Genomic DNA, 18,629 nt, shown 5'->3' on the forward strand with positions numbered 1-18,629 from the left:
GACACGCTGCAATTCGGTGAGATTGATTGCCTGGTGACAAATATTCTCTCATCTCCCCGAACTGCCTCCCCACCGGCTAGAATGTAAATTCCTCACAAGGAAACTTCGGGCGACTTCGGAAAATGAAGCGCTCCGAGTGCCATCCCATCTGCGATTTACATTCTAGCCGGGGGGAAGCAGGGGAGGCAGTTCAGGGAGATTAGTCGCCCCAAAGAAGAGGAGATTTGCCGTCCGGCGACTAATCTCCACGAATCGCAGCATGTGTCTCTGCCCTTAAAAATTAAGCAAGCATAGAAGTTCTATGAAACAAACCATTTAGTGACAATAGATATCAAGGATTTCAACTTTTGTTTGTCAACATTTGCTTGAAGCATCACAGGCTGACACCATTTTATACAATTAACAATGTCCCAATAAAGGTTGCATTGCCTCAGACCCCACTACCACTAAGGAGAGCACTGATGATGGAGATCCATCATGTTTTGAGTTAGGCCATAAGAGAAGAAGAGATGCGCAAGGTATCAGCAATGAAATCTCCAGCTCTATTGTGTGTCTGTCAGAGCTAGAGCCAATTGCACAGAATGGGAATCTCTCCGGAATCTGTCTTCCTCTGCAAATTGCTCCTGGGGTCACAAGGGAAATCACATGCAAGTGAGTTGGATACGCCATGCAGAGAGGTAATAGATGAAATAACATTTCTTCTAAAGTCTTTGTTCCGTGGGTGTGAGTTCCATTTAATTGTTTATTCCAGCACTGACTCCGAGCCGATAGCCCATGGTTTACATGCCATCCATAAAATCACATGTACATCATTTGCACATGCAGGAACCTTTCATAGCACAAGACTTCCCTGAATGCCTGTGGGGGTCACATATAAAAAATACACTGGACTTTTTTAGTTCAAGCCTCCTGTGGAGTTGCATCATTTGTTATATGCCCCCCATTGTTCATAACTAGATGTAGGAAAACAATCAGCCATTCAGCCATAGTTGCAAGAATATCCAGGCAATGTTAATGCTGCAATATTTCATTAAACATGACCACTGCACACAGATCAGACACAGCTCCATCAAGTTCAACCCTTCATTTGAGGAATTCCCACTTGGAGTCTACCTGATCTCTAGATCTCTGTGAGATTGCTCCCTTCTGTTTGCAAAAATAAATCCCTGCTAACTCCATCATAACAATCTGGACCAGCACCACAGTATTATAGGTAGTAATACCTGCAACCGTGTATTTTACCACTTGATTAAAAAAAGCCATGCAACCCCTTCTGCCTCTGGACTATCTATTATAGCTGCCAGTGTCATGGCTTCAGGGAGAAAAATCCACAACTTTAAAGCCCTCGCTGCAAAAGAACTTTCTTTCTGCACCTGAAGATGAATTCTCCTATTTATCCAGTCTTAGGGGTGCTCCCATGGAATGGCTCAGCAACTTCCAAGCCCAGCAATAGACATTCTCTAGCACAGAGGTGGAAATAGGAAGACTCTCTATTATTCACTCTGTTTCTACATTCCAGTATGCATAGCATCTGTAGCCTAAGGCAGGGATTCTATTCTTAGAACTGTCTTAAAGGGGCCACTGTAGAGCTGCAGCTAAAGGGGGGAAGGAAAACAGAAAAATATGAGGACAGTAGGGTAAATTGGACAACACAGATGTAAGAAGGTAGTTCCTACTTCTGTATGTCCCATCAGATGTTATTTTGCTATAATTCCCATCACAGTCGAAGGTTGGATTCTTCCATATCCATAGTAGTAGATTGTTGTACTGTGTTAGCCATAGATCAAGAACCAGAAAATATAGGAGTTGGTCAAACCTTTTATTGGCTAACTGAGTACAGTTACTTAAGGTGGCCATACACATAGAGATCCGCTCGTTTGGCGATTTCACCAAACGAGAGGATCTCTCCCTGATATGCCCACATTGAGGTGTAGCCAACACGGCCGGTCGGATCGCAGGGCCACATAAACTAATAGATGCGGCCGAGATCCAGAGGGATATTTAATCCTGCCCGATCGATATCTGGGCGAAAGTTGGCCAGATGTCTATCAGGAAAGTCCATTGGAGGGCCCTACACATGGTCAGCTTTTATCGGCTCATGTATGGCCAGCTTAAGTCCTGAAAGCTTGCATTTTTAGCTATTAAATAAGTCAATAAAAGGCATCATCTATTGTATTGTCCAGCTTTATATAAAGTGGACCATAAGTCTCACCACAACTAAATACAGCCTACCTCAAGGTAAACTTTTTGTCACTATCACCTGGTTACTACTACTTCCATTACTCAAGAAGTAAACAAAGTATATGTCCCAGTATATTTCCCATTTAGGAACACACCAGCCTTTACATGCAGACACATGAATAACCTAATAAATATATAACCTAATAATGAGTCATACTTGTCCAGCTAAAATCTAAAATCATTATGATTACTGCAGAGCCAATCATTTTTGGGATGTTTGTCCCCTATGGTAGTTAATACAACAAGGTAGTTATCCAGCAACCAGAGTAACCAAACAGGAACTTGCTTTGAATATTCCAACCGAAGCAGAACTGTATAAGCCAACATCTGATTGGCTATTATGAGATAATGGGCAGGATACAAAATTTCCCATGTTATTAATCAAGCATCAGATTGAGTCCATGTTCATATTATCTTAGTCGGTAATATCCATACAAGAAAGGAGGATCTGTTATGATCAGTATAACGGATATCATTAGTACGTTTAATCACTGACATCGTTTTACTGTGCGTAGCAATGATGGCATGAATGAAACAAACTGCAGTTCATTGGGTGAATATCATTATCGATGCTGCATTGTTCCTGTTCTGCAAGTCCTGTTGCCATGCTCTAGTTACAACAGCAATGCATGCTGCATGTTAAAAGAAAAGATTCCCTTCCTTCTACTGTTAAACATGAGGACTAGGATAGCAGCCGCATAGTGTACAACGTGTTTTATATGGCTGTTGTGGTTTACTGGGCTGATTTCAGTAAATATAATAGCTATTTACATTATAGGCCCAAGCACAAGGTCCATCCAAATACAGATTTATTTATGTTGGTGCAGGAAGGTTTCTATCACTATTCAGCACTTAATACCCCTCCGAATTGTGTCTGTAAGTTACCCTCCCATTTAGAATGTAAGCCCTACGGGATAGGGTCCTCATTCCTTTTGTCTCCTTGACATTGAGCGCTTAATCTGTAGTGTAATTATATTTATGTGAATTATATTTCTAATAATGCCCTTATTGTTACTTATTATTGCAGTGACCCCTTTGCTGTACAGTGCTTTGCCCTTAAGGAGCGCTATACGGATAAAATTATAAATACATACATACATACTATTCTCCTAGTTAGTTTAATATTTTGTGAATTGCGGTTCCCTTTTCCCTTCTGTTGTACTTCTGGTTAAGAGCAAAACGTCTCCTTCAGACAACTTTTGTTCCAAATAAAGGGTGATGGTGAGATGCACACTCACAGAAAGAGGGTCCCAATGGCACCAACAGAAAAACCAACATTAATTGGGTATTTCTCACACTCTGCACGGGCTCCGCTTTCTACACACTTGACCTTTCATAACGGAAACCACAACAATAACGTCTGATTTTAGGACATAAAATGCTCCGGTGACACAATAACACTATGAGCATCTCCAGTGTGTTAAATCAGAAATAATTAGCAGGGTATTTACCACAACTTTTGGACTATATAAACCCAAAGGGTAGTCCATAGGGCACCCAAGCTGTTGTGCCTGCCAGCATTTTGCACCAGCATTATCATACATAACAAAACTGAAATCCAACAAAATTATTGTTTACACCAGTGTGGCACCTTAAAGGGGTGTATTGCCTTTAACCCTTTAAGTGCCACAGAACGTAGAATCTACGTTCTGTGGAAAAGTAACTTGAAATGCCACAGAACGTAGATTCTACGTTCTGCAGCACTTCCGGGTTCTGGAGCGGAGGAGCGGCTGTTAGAGCCGCTCGCTCCGTTCCGCTTCGATCCCCTGCCCCTAGGCAACGAGCAGAGCAGGGGATCGAGTGGCCCCTGGGGCGCGATCGCCCAGGGGCCCAAAAACAGCAGCAGGCACGTGTTCCTTACGTGTCCTGCTGCTGCAGCCTGCACTGCGCCGATCAGCTCCGCCCCCACAGCACAGAGACACGCAGATCGTCGCAGATGTCTTCCTGGGACCCCTCCACATCGTGTGCAACAGTCTTCAGCGACTTTTTCAGGTTAGTGCAACAATTACACACACAAACACACCAACACACACTTATTACAGTAATACACACTTAGATTCACACTTACACACACTTACACATACATTTTTGGGGATTGGGGGGGTCACTTACACTCACTGCACTTACACACACGTGCACACGCACACACGCGCACATAACATGTAATTTACCATTTGTACACACGCACACGCACATACATGGCATTGTGGCTTTTTTTTTTTTTTCTTATCGCATCGTCTCTTTTTTTTGCTGAAAAAAATGTTTTATTGCCATTACGAATAGCGTATTCACTAACCGTACTGTGCAATATCTTTTGTATGTTATTTCGGTGATTATATTGCAATTTTGGGTATTTTGGTGCATTTTTAGCCATTTTATTGAATTTTTAGCCATTTTATTGCATTTTCAGCTCTGCATATGTTGTGTTCACTTGTTTCTAGCCGTATAACCTGTTTGGCCCAGCTAAAATATTCAAACTGTGTTTCTGACGGCCGATAACACTATTCTGGAAAAAAAACATTGATTTTTGTGGTTTTATTGGATTTTTTTTCATTTCACTCTTTACTGCCTTATTTTGTTTTGCCTTGTAAATTTTATCTACTATATATCCATTTGGGGGTCTCTGTGCGCCACATAGTTTGGTATATCTATGCATATTGGGCATCAAAGTGTTCAGTAGACCCCTGGCGTTCATATTTAGGATGTTTTATGCTGATACGTTACGAAATGTGGGGCATATAATGGGGTAAAATTCAAGCTTTGTGACGATTTTCAGAAATTTGATAAAAACCGTTATGTTCAGCATTGCTTTGCAGTTTGGCAGTTTGTAGTAGAAACACTTATTTACCCATATTGGATTCGTCAGAATGTGTACTTTCTGAAAATATATGGTTTTCTGGGGTCTCTGTACTGTTAGGGGGGTCTAATGTCGCATAATACACACACCAGGTGCTCATATTGCAGCAGCCAGCGCGTCAGCTGTGAAAATGTATATACACTATTGTCATTTGGTGGTCTCTGTGCGCCACATAGTTTGGTATATCTATGCATATTGAGCATCAAAGTGTTCAGTAGACCCCTGGCGTTCATATTTAGGATGTTTTATGCTGATAGGTTACGAAATGTGGGGCATATAATGGGGTAAAATTCAAGCTTTCTGACGATTTTCAGAAATTTGATAAAAAACCGTTATGTTCAGCATTGCTTTGCAGTTTGGCAGTTTGTAGTAGAAACACTTATTTACCCATATTGGATTCGTCAGAATGTGTACTTTCTGAAAATATATGGTTTTCTGGGGTCTCTGTACTGTTAGGGGGGTCTAATGTCGCATAATACACACACCAGGCACTTATATTGCAGCAGCCAGCGCGTCAGCTGTGAAAATGTATATACACTATTGTCATTTGGTGGTCTCTGTGCGCCACATAGTTTGGTATATCTATGCATATTGAGCATCAAAGTGTTCAGTAGACCTCTGGCGTTCATATTTAGGATGTTTTATGCTGATACGTTACGAAACGTGGAGCATATAATGGGGTAAAATTCAAGCTTTGTGACGATTTTCAGAAATTTGATAAAAACCGTTATGTTCAGCATTGCTTTGCAGTTTGGCAGTTTGTAGTAGAAACACTTATTTACCCATATTGGATTCGTCAGAATGTGTACTTTCTGAAAATATATGGTTTTCTGGGGTCTCTGTACTGTTAGGGGGGTCTAATATCGCATAATACACACACCAGGTGCTTATATTGCAGCAGCCAGCGCGTCAGCCGTGAAAATGTATATACACTATTGTCATTTGGGGGTCTCTGTGCGCCACATAGTTTGGTATATCTATGCACATTTGGCATCAAACTATTTAGTAGACCCCTGGCGTTCATATTTAGGATGTTTTATGCTGATACGTTACGAAACGTGGAGCATATAATGGGGTAAAATTCAACCTTTGTGACGATTTTCAGAAATTTGATAAAAACCGTTATGTTCAGCATTGCTTTGCAGTTTGGCAGTTTGTAGTAGAAACACTTATTTACCCATATTGGATTCGTCAGAATGTGTACTTTCTGAAAATATCTGGTTTTCTGGGGTCTCTGTACTGTTAGGGGGGTCTAATGTCGCATAATACACACACCAGGTGCTTATATTGCAGCAGCCAGCGAGTCAGCCGTGAAAATGTATATACACTATTGTCATTTGGGGGTCTCTGTGCGCCACATAGTTTGGTATATCTATGCATATTGGGCATCAAAGTGTTCAGTAGACCCCTGGCGTTCATATTTAGGATGTTTTATGCTGATACGTTACGAAACGTGGAGCATATAATGGGGTAAAATTCAAGCTTTGTGACGATTTTCCGAAATTTGATAAAAACCGTTATGTTCAGCATTGCTTTGCAGTTTGGCAGTTTGTAGTAGAAACACTTATTTACCCATATTGGATTCGTCAGAATGTGTACTTTCTGAAAATATATGGTTTTCTGGGGTCTCTGTACTGTTAGGGGGGTCTAATGTCGCATAATACACACACCAGGTGCTTATATTGCAGCAGCCAGCGCGTCAGCCGTGAAAATGTATATACACTATTGTCATTTGGGGGTCTCTGTGCGCCACATAGTTTGGAATATCTATGCATATTGGGCATCAAAGTGTTCAGTAGACCCCTGGCGTTCATATTTAGGATGTTTTATGCTGATACGTTACGAAACGTGGAGCATATAATGGAGTAAAATTCAAGCTTTGTGACGATTTTCAGAAATTTGATAAAAACCGTTATGTTCAGCATTGCTTTGCAGTTTGGCAGATTGTAGTAGAAACACTTATTTACCCATATTGGATTCGTCAGAATGTGTTCTTTCTGAAAATATCTGGTTTTCTGGGGTCTCTGTACTGTTAGGGGGGTCTAATGTCGCATAATACACACACCAGGTGCTTATATTGCAGCAGCCAGCGCGTCAGCCGTGAAAATGTATATACAGTATTGTCATTTGGGGGTCTCTGTGCGCCACATAGTTTGGTATATCTATGCATATTGGGCATCAAAGTGTTCAGTAGACCCCTGGCGTTCATATTTAGGATGTTTTATGCTGATAAGTTACGAAATGTGGGGCATATAATGGGGTAAAATTCAAGCTTTGTGACGATTTTCAGAAATTTGATAAAAACCGTTATGTTCAGCATTGCTTTGCAGTTTGGCAGTTTGTAGTAGAAACACTTATTTACCCATATTGGATTCGTCAGAATGTGTACTTTCTGAAAATATATGGTTTTCTGGGGTCTCTGTACTGTTAGGTGGTCTAATGTCGCATAATACACACACCAGGCACTTATATTGCAGCAGCCAGCGCGTCAGCTGTGAAAATGTATATACACTATTGTCATTTGGTGGTCTCTGTGCGCCACATAGTTTGGTATATCTATGCATATTGAGCATCAAAGTGTTCAGTAGACCTCTGGCGTTCATATTTAGGATGTTTTATGCTGATACGTTACGAAACGTGGAGCATATAATGGGGTAAAATTCAAGCTTTGTGACGATTTTCAGAAATTTGATAAAAACCGTTATGTTCAGCATTGCTTTGCAGTTTGGCAGTTTGTAGTAGAAACACTTATTTACCCATATTGGATTCGTCAGAATGTGTACTTTCTGAAAATATATGGTTTTCTGGGGTCTCTGTACTGTTAGGGGGGTCTAATATCGCATAATACACACACCAGGTGCTTATATTGCAGCAGCCAGCGCGTCAGCCGTGAAAATGTATATACACTATTGTCATTTGGGGGTCTCTGTGCGCCACATAGTTTGGTATATCTATGCACATTTGGCATCAAACTATTTAGTAGACCCCTGGCGTTCATATTTAGGATGTTTTATGCTGATACGTTACGAAACGTGGAGCATATAATGGAGTAAAATTCAAGCTTTGTGACGATTTTCAGAAATTTGATAAAAACCGTTATGTTCAGCATTGCTTTGCAGTTTGGCAGATTGTAGTAGAAACACTTATTTACCCATATTGGATTCGTCAGAATGTGTTCTTTCTGAAAATATCTGGTTTTCTGGGGTCTCTGTACTGTTAGGGGGGTCTAATGTCGCATAATACACACACCAGGTGCTTATATTGCAGCAGCCAGCGCGTCAGCCGTGAAAATGTATATACAGTATTGTCATTTGGGGGTCTCTGTGCGCCACATAGTTTGGTATATCTATGCATATTGGGCATCAAAGTGTTCAGTAGACCCCTGGCGTTCATATTTAGGATGTTTTATGCTGATAAGTTACGAAATGTGGGGCATATAATGGGGTAAAATTCAAGCTTTGTGACGATTTTCAGAAATTTGATAAAAACCGTTATGTTCAGCATTGCTTTGCAGTTTGGCAGTTTGTAGTAGAAACACTTATTTACCCATATTGGATTCGTCAGAATGTGTACTTTCTGAAAATATATGGTTTTCTGGGGTCTCTGTACTGTTAGGTGGTCTAATGTCGCATAATACACACACCGGGTGGTTATGTTGCAGCAGCCAGCGCGTCAGCCGTGAAAATGTCTATACATATTGTCATTTGGGGGTCTCTGTGCGCCACATAGTTTGGTATATCTATGCACATTGGGCATCAAACTATTTAGTAGACCCGTATGTTTATATTTAGGATGCTTTATGCTGGTAATGATACATGGACAATACGATGCTGGAAAGTTGAAGCTTTGAGGCAATTTTCAGATATTTCACCAAAACGGCCAAATTTGGCAAAGCCTTGCGACTCAGTAGTTTTGAGCAGAAAAGCATGGGTACCCATTTTAGATTCTGTAGAATGTGTACTTTCCAAAAATGTATGGGTTTGGGGGGTAAACATATATTTCTGTGTTTTTACCCCACAAAAATGCAGACAATGTGCTGATTTTTCATTAGCTGAAGTTACCCACAGGACAATTTGTATGTGCTAACTTCATTTTGGGGCCTCTAAATGCCATATACTTTGGTAAACCTATGCACAGTGGGCACCAAACTGTTTGGAGGACCCCCGGCAATCACAATTTGGGTGCTTTTTTGTGATACGTAATGATACATGGGCGATATGATGCTGGAAAGTTGAAGCATTGAGGCAATTTTCAGATATTTCACCAAAACCGACAACTTTGGGAAAGCCTTGCGACTCAGTAGTTTGGAGCAATAAGGCATGGGTACCCATTTTAGATTCTGTAGAATGTGTACTTTCCAAAAATGTATGGGTTTGGGGGGTAAACATATATTTCTGTGTTTTTACACCACAAAAATGCAGTTAATGTGTTGATCTTTCATTAGCTGAAGTTACCCACAGGACTATTTGTATGCACTAACTTCATTTTGAGGCCTCTAACTGCCAGATACTTTGGTAAACCTATGAACAATGGCCACCAAACTGTTCGGAGGAACCCTGGCAATCACATTTAGGGTGCTTTTTCTTGGTGCATAACGATACATGGGTGATATGGTGCTGAGAAGTTGAAGCTTTGAGGCAATTTTCAGATATTTCACCAAAACCGACAATTGTGGGAAAGCCTTGCGACTCAGTAGTTTGGAGCAGAAAGGCATGGGTACCCATTTTAGATTCGGTAGAATGTGTACTTTCCAAAACTATATGGGTTTTGGGGGGCAAACATATATTTCTGTGTTTTTACCCCACAAAAATGCAGTCAATGTGTTGATTTTTCATTAGCTGAAGTTACCCACGGGACTGTTTGTATGCGCTAACTTCATTTTGGGGCCTCTAAATGCCAGATACTTTGGTAAACCTATGAACAATGGCCACCAAACTGTTTGGAGGAACCCTGGCAATCATATTTAGGGTGCTTTTTCTTGGTGCGTAACGATACATGGGTGATATGGTACTGAGAAGTTGAAACTTTGAGGCAATTTTCAGATATTTCACCAAAACCGACAATTGTGGGAAAGCCTTGCGACTCAGTAGTTTGGAGCAGAAAGGCATGGGTACCCATTTTAGATTCGGTAGAATGTGTACTTTCCAAAAATATATGGGTTTTGGGGGTAAACATATATTTCTGTGTTTTTACCCCACAAAAATGCAGTCAATGTGTTGATTTTTCATTAGCTGAAGTTACCCACGGGACTGTTTGTATGCGCTAACTTCATTTTGGGGCCTCTAAATGCCAGATACTTTGGTAAACCTAGGAACAATGGCCACCAAACTGTTTGGAGGAACCCTGGCAATCATATTTAGGGTGCTTTATCTTGGTGCATAACGATACATGGGCGATATGGTGCTGAGAAGTTGAAGCTTTGAGGCAATTTTCAGATATTTCACCAAAACCGACAATTGTGGGAAAGCCTTGCGACTCAGTAGTTTGGAGCAGAAAGGCATGGGTACCCATTTTAGATTCGGTAGAATGTGTACTTTCCAAAAATATATGGGTTTTGGGGGTAAACATATATTTCTGTGTTTTTACCCCACAAAAATGCAGTCAATGTGTTGATTTTTCATTAGCTGAAGTTACCCACGGGACTGTTTGTATGCGCTAACTTCATTTTGGGGCCTCTAAATGCCAGATACTTTGGTAAACCTAGGAACAATGGCCACCAAACTGTTTGGAGGAACCCTGGCAATCATATTTAGGGTGCTTTATCTTGGTGCGTAACGATACATGGGCGATATGGTGCTGAGAAGTTGAAGCTTTGAGGCAATTTTCAGATATTTCACCAAAACCGACAATTGTGGGAAAGCCTTGCGACTCAGTAGTTTGGAGCAGAAAGGCATGGGTACCCATTTTAGATTCGGTAGAATGTGTACTTTCCAAAAATATATGGGTTTTGGGGGTAAACATATATTTCTGTGTTTTTACCCCACAAAAATGCAGTCAATGTGTTGATTTTTCATTAGCTGAAGTTACCCACGGGACTGTTTGTATGCGCTAACTTCATTTTGGGGCCTCTAAATGCCAGATACTTTGGTAAACCTAGGAACAATGGCCACCAAACTGTTTGGAGGAACCCTGGCAATCATATTTAGGGTGCTTTATCTTGGTGCGTAACGATACATGGGCGATATGGTGCTGAGAAGTTGAAGCTTTAAGGCAATTTTCAGATATTTCACCAAAACCGACAATTGTGGGAAAGCCTTGCGACTCAGTAGTTTGGAGCAGAAAGGCATGGGTACCCATTTTAGATTCGGTAGAATGTGTACTTTCCAAAAATATATGGGTTTTGGGGGTAAACATATATTTCTGTGTTTTTACCCCACAAAAATGCAGTCAATGTGTTGATTTTTCATTAGCTGAAGTTACCCACGGGACTGTTTGTATGCGCTAACTTCATTTTGGGGCCTCTAAATGCCAGATACTTTGGTAAACCTAGGAACAATGGCCACCAAACTGTTTGGAGGAACCCTGGCAATCATATTTAGGGTGCTTTATCTTGGTGCGTAACGATACATGGGCGATATGGTGCTGAGAAGTTGAAGCTTTGAGGCAATTTTCAGATATTTCACCAAAACCGACAATTGTGGGAAAGCCTTGCGACTCAGTAGTTTGGAGCAGAAAGGCATGGGTACCCATTTTAGATTCGGTAGAATGTGTACTTTCCAAAAATATATGGGTTTTGGGGGTAAACATATATTTCTGTGTTTTTACCCCACAAAAATGCAGTCAATGTGTTGATTTTTCATTAGCTGAAGTTACCCACGGGACTGTTTGTATGCGCTAACTTCATTTTGGGGCCTCTAAATGCCAGATACTTTGGTAAACCTATGAACAATGGCCACCAAAATGTTCAGAGGAACCATGGCAATCATATTTAGGGTGCTTTTTCTTGGTGCATAACGATACATGGGTGATATGGTGCTGAGAAGTTGAAGGTTTGAGGCAATTTTCACATATTTCACCAAAACCGATAATTTTGGGAAAGCCTTGCGACTCAGTAGTTTGGAGCAGAAAGGCATGGGTACCCATTTTATATTCGGTAGAATGTGTACTTTCCAAAAATATATGGGTTTGGGGGGTAAACATATATTTCTGTGTTTTTACCCCACAAAAAATGCAGTCAATGTGTTGATTTCTCAGTAGCTGAAGTAAAGTCCTGATCAATTTGGATGTGCTAACTTCATATTGGTGTCTCTAAATGCCAGATACTTTGGTAAACCTATGCATAATGGGTATCAAACTGTTCAGTGGACCCCTGGCAATCATATTTCAGGTGCTTTTTCTTGGTACCTAATATAGTTTGGGATATGCAGAGCAGCAAAATAAAACCTTTGAAATGATTTTTCAGAATTTTGAATTTTTTTTTGAAAAACCGCTATGTTCAGACAAGCTTTTATGTTTGGTAGTTGGGAGTAGAGAGACATAGTTACCCATTTTGTAATCGGCAGAATGTGTACTTTTCAAAAATGTATGGTTTTCTGGGGTAAACCTACGGTTTCAGGAGTTTTGGCCTTGGAATCTAAAGCATGCCGTTTTCTGCCTTAGTGCTTTCAAAATTCGGCAATATACTGCCGGGAGTTTTTGAGGTACAGAAGTCCTAAATCTCCCTAAAACTATACATATCTGGTATTGGCACGTTCGAGAGACATAAGGCTTTCCAAATCAGTTGGATTTTCATCCGTAAAATGAAATATTTTTCTGGTATAAATTGATATACGATGAAAAATGGTAATTTTTCATTTTTTTTTGGTATTTAGCACTATAAATTTTTTTGCACAGGTGGAAATACATGAAAACTCAGGCAGATTTAGAAAGCTCAGTTTCTACCGAAAAAAACAATGTATAGTTTTCCTAGGTAAACTATAGGTTTCCCCTCAGAAAATGCCCCTAAAGTGAGAGAGCACAAAATGTTTCAAAAACGGCTGGCATTTCGCGTAACCAAAATGTGAAATTCTGCTGGCACTTAAAGGGTTAAATAAACTTTTAGCGCGTTATAGACTGTCCCATTCTTACAGGAACTTTTTATTGCTTATATTTATGTTCAGGCCCTCTACGTCTCATTTTCAAGTCGCTCATTCAATCCAGTGTTTCCAGCATTCAAATGGGGGTCATGGATTCCAGCAGCCAAAAAACTATTGTGCTGTGATGCCAAGATTTTATTGTTATTGGTACATTTTATACTTTTTTTTATTCAAGTCCTTCATATACCAGTCTCTCATTCAAACTGCTCCCTGGTTGCCAAGGTAGTTTAGATCCTAGCAACTATACAGCTGCTGAAGTTACAAGCAGGAAAGCTGGTGAACAAAAGTGAAAGAATAAAAAAAACACAATTAATAAGCTTGAAGACCAATATTACTCCCTATGACTCATACTAAAAGTTATAAACAAGCTAAACAAACCCTTTTTATTGATCCCTAGTAACCTTCCGAATAGCGGCTGAATTTCTAAACTAGAGAGCAGTCGAACAAGAAGCTGAATAATTAAAAAAAACAGGAAAAAAAAAAAAGACCAACAGCAAATTGTTTAAGAATATCACTGACTGCATCATACTGAAAAAAAATGTAAAGGTGGGCAACTCCTCTTAGCCCTTACTTGTACCTTTATATTGTCATGGAACTCGTGAGTCATGTAAAAATTCGGTCATGTAGCACAAATGACATCACTTAGCAAGGATTATAACTGATGACATCACTAAGCACCATTCATAAGAATATTGATGGCTCTTGTGTATTATAAGGAATCATGTAACCCAATGCCGCATTGGCAGTAACTGGAAACATATGATATACACATATCCGCTCTGCACGGGCGTGAAATCATTAATTAGCTTTCTGATTGGTGCGCTACTTCAGACTGGATAATGATGCTCATTACCATGACGACGAAGTGTTCCAATTGCTAGATTTATAACAATGCAGCAGATGGGAAGCAGCTTCAAATACTGGTTATCTTACTGTAGAAGCCCCATTGCCTCACACCGCCCAGAGCAAGAGAGAAACCTGTTTACCAAAGCACATGGGTTTGAAACACAACAGCACAGAACTCCTGCTACATTATTTCAAGAGACAGAACCAGCAGTGCAGAATGGGACACTGCTTTCAGATCTAAATACATGTACAAACAGCTTTAAAACCACGGAGACTGCGATGGGCATATCTTGTTGATAAAAGGCCACTGGTTCTGCAGATGATATGGTTATTTTTCCTAATTCCTTACTCCGTTTGGTCACCTTCATGAATGGTCAACTTGGCCACTTTCCTACCTGTGGCCACCCATGATTTGGGCAGCAGAGGTCAGCTTCACTGGAGTGGGCACTGATGAAAACACATGGGCACTATAACCTTTCCAAATATAGTTCATGGTACATTTATAGGACTATATTGCACAACGCCAATAAAGGTATTGACCATTTAAAGGGATACAGTCATGTTTTTTTCAAAACGCATAAGTTAATAGTGCTGCTCCAGCAGAATTCTGCACTGAAATCTGTTTCTCAAAAGAGCACACTGATTTTTTTATATTTAATTTCTAAATCTGACGTGGGACTAGACATATTGTCCGTTTCCCAGCTGCCCCAGTCATGTAACTTGTGCTCTGATAAACTTCAGTCACTCTTTACTGCTGTACTGTGTTATCACCCCCCTCCCTTTCCTCCCCAGCAGCCTATCAACAGAACAATGGGAAGGTAACCAGATAGCAGCTCCCTAACACAAGGTAACAGCTGCCTGGTAGATCTAAGAACAGCACTCAATAGTAAAATTCAGGTCCCACTGAGACACATTCAGTTACATTGAGTAGGAGAAACAACAGCCTGTCAGAAAGCAGTTCCATCCTAAAGTGCTGACTCTTTCTGAAAGCACATGACCAGGCAAAATGACCTGAGATGGCGCCACACAATATTACAACTATTCCTGCTGGTTCAGGATTGAAATTTTATATTATAGAGTGAATTATTTTCAGTGTAAACTGTGTAACTTAGAAATAAAACACCATAAAAATCATGACAAAATCCCTTTAATATGATAATCTCTGCAGGAGTCATGCGGTCATTGCACAGAACCCTTAAACCTTGAATCAGAACCTGCCTCCTGGCACAGGAGACCACTATGTTAGAAATGTTCATCCCCTTGTATCTCCCCCCCCCCAACCCAACCACACACACAACTAACAAAATACCTTGGAAACCCATTGACTGTTTAATACTGTAATATACAATTGTTTCCCCTTTGTTTCTAATCTACATCAGATTAAGCCAATCAATAAGATTAGAGGGAAAGAAATGACAGAGCGTTGGTTGATTAGAGAGATTTGAGCGAAGGACCCTCTTTGTCTGATCTGGAGGCCCCCCGCGGTGTAACACACACCAGCCTGTCATGCTGAGACACAATAACACAATAACACAGGCTACTGGAGATGATTATCCCACAATGAACACTCTGCCAAGAAACTGGGACAGTGCCAATACACAATGACTAGATCATCGGCGCAGGTCCCAAACACAATGCTCGATATATTTTGATTTTATGTCATTTTAGTAGTTTTTGCATTTTCGTTTCAAACTCCCTTTTGTGCCTCAAAATATAACCAGGGCTCCTAATTATCTCATAACAAGGCAAGACCTGTCACAGTCTACAGTTCTATTTTTTTTTATATCTAGGGGAGCAACCAATTGTCCATCCTGGATCTCTCCCCTTCAGGTCGGGCTTCCAATAATATCTTGCAGGGCTGCAATCACTTGGAACCTATGCATTATAAAGAATGATCAAACCCTAAGGGGCAGATTTATCAATTGAAAATTCGAATTTTCACAATTTTTTTTTGTGTTCAAAACAGTCAAATTCGACTAGGAAGTTATTCAAATTTTATTTTCGAGAATTTTCATACAACCCCAGGTTCCGAGCATTCTGGATAACAGGTCCCAGACCTGTATATATATGATCCATTATCCGGAAACCCATTATCTAGAAAGTTCAGAATTCCGGAAAGGCTATCTCCCATAGTAGTAATGGACATTACGCACTTTAATGTTTGGTAAACAATAAAGTTTTAATTCATCATCATTAGTCCGATCAACTTTGTATCATTGATGCCATCTCCCATAAACTCCATTTTATCCAAATTATCCACATTTTTAAAAATGATTAAATAATAAAACAGTACCTTGTACTTGATCCAAACGAAGATATAATTAATCCTTATTGGAAGCAAAACCAGCCTATTGGGTTTATTTAATGTTTACATGATTTTCTAGTAGACTTATGGCATGAAGATCCAAATTATGGAAATATCCGTTACCCAGAAAACCCCAGGTCCTAAACATTCTGGATAACAGGTTCCCTACTTGTATATATAAATAGAATCCTTTAATATTATTTTCATCTCTAGAGTCCAGAAATACAACTGCTGTGCTGTTGCTAGGCTCAGTGGCAACCCCCTATTGTAAAATATAAGGATATTATAAGTCACTGAGGAGTTTCATGACCATATAAAACCACGAGGCCGAAGGCTATGTGCTTTTATACAGGTCATGGAACTCCGAGGGTACTTCTAATATCCTTATTTTTTCCAACAAGAGGTACTTTATTTAGAATACACAAGTTTTAGTCATGTCATGTGAAAAAAATGACATCACTACTCACTGTTTATAAGGATATATTTTACAAGATATTCATGGCACACACACACACAGATACACACACACAGATACACACACACAGATACACACACATAGAACAACGTACTGCCCCACATGCTGACAGTAAAGTAGCAAGAGTACAAAGCGGCAGTTGTGAAATGTGATTGAACAGGTATGGCAGGCAGTGTATCATAAATATATCTCCACAAGTTCTACAGAACAAGCCGAAAGGCAGAGAAAAGAGGACGAGCCCTGTCACTTGCTTTTTGCACACACTTTAGTCTTATCACTCTCTCATACAGGCCAGTATTTCTGTAGGTCAGAACAAAACACTGAGCAATATTTGCTCTGCAGTTATTACTGTGAAAGGCAGAAGTAACAAATTTTATAATATATATATATATATATATATATATATATATATATATATATATATATATATATATATATATATATATATATATATATATATATATATATATATAGACAAATACAAGATTCCTCTGCACTCAACCCATTATCAAAATATTTAAGACAGAGACATTTTGTGCATACTGCTACTGAAAAATGCCTTACCCTTTAAACAAAACAGGGATTGTTTGTCCATATATTGCAATATATTTAAGATGGTCAACTACGTCAAAGTCATCCCATATCTGGCCAGTCCTACGCTCAAAAAATGCAGTTTTACCTGCAACTTACTAGCTGCTAGTATACACAGCAGATAACAGATAAGTACTACTAAGTACTTTTATAGTTTATAGTTTATATAAACACGCTGCTGTTTAGCCATGGGGGCAGCCATTCAAGCACAGGATAACACAGTAGATAATAGATAAGTACTACTATAGTTTATATAAACAAGCTGCTGTGTAGCCATGGGGGCAGCCATTCAAGCACAGGATACACAGTAGATAACAGATAAGTACTACTATAGTTTATATAAACAAGCTGCTGTGTAGCCATGGGGGCAGCCATTCAAGCACAGGATACACAGTAGATAACAGATAAGTACTACTATAGTTTATATAAACAAGCTGCTGTTTAGCCATGGGGGCAGCCATTTAAGCACATGATACACAGTAGATAACAGATAAGTACTACTATAGTTTATATAAACAAGCAGCTGTGTAGCCATGGGGCAGACATTCAAGCACAGGATACACAGTAGATAACAGATAAGTACTACTATAGTTTATACAAACAAGCTGCTGTGTAGCCATGGGGGCAGCCATTCAAGCACAGGATACACAGTAGATAACAGATAAGTACTACAATAGTTTATATAAACAAGCTGCTGTGTAGCCATGGGGGCAGCCATTCAAGCACAGGATACACAGTAGATAACAGATAAGTACTACTATAGTTTATATAAACAAGCTGCTGTTTAGCCATGGGGGCAGCCATTTAAGCACATGATACACAGTAGATAACAGATAAGTACTACTATAGTTTATATAAACAAGCAGCTGTGTAGCCATGGGGCAGACATTCAAGCACAGGATACACAGTAGATAACAGATAAGTACTACTATAGTTTATACAAACAAGCTGCTGTGTAGCCATGGGGGCAGCCATTCAAGCACAGGATACACAGTAGATAACAGATAAGTACTACAATAGTTTATATAAACAAGCTGCTGTGTAGCCATGGGAGCAGCCATTCAAGCACAGGATACACAGTAGATAACAGAGAAGTACTACTATAGTTTATATAAACAAGCTGCTGTGTAGCCATGGGGCAGACATTCAAGCACATGATACACAGTAGATAACAGATAAGTACTATTATAGTTTATATACACAAGCAGCTGTGTAGCCATGGGGGCAGCAATTCAAGCA

The sequence above is a fragment of the Xenopus laevis genome, chromosome 2S (genome assembly GCF_017654675.1).
Source record: "Xenopus laevis strain J_2021 chromosome 2S, Xenopus_laevis_v10.1, whole genome shotgun sequence".
NCBI classification, from domain to species: Eukaryota; Metazoa; Chordata; class Amphibia; order Anura; family Pipidae; genus Xenopus; species Xenopus laevis.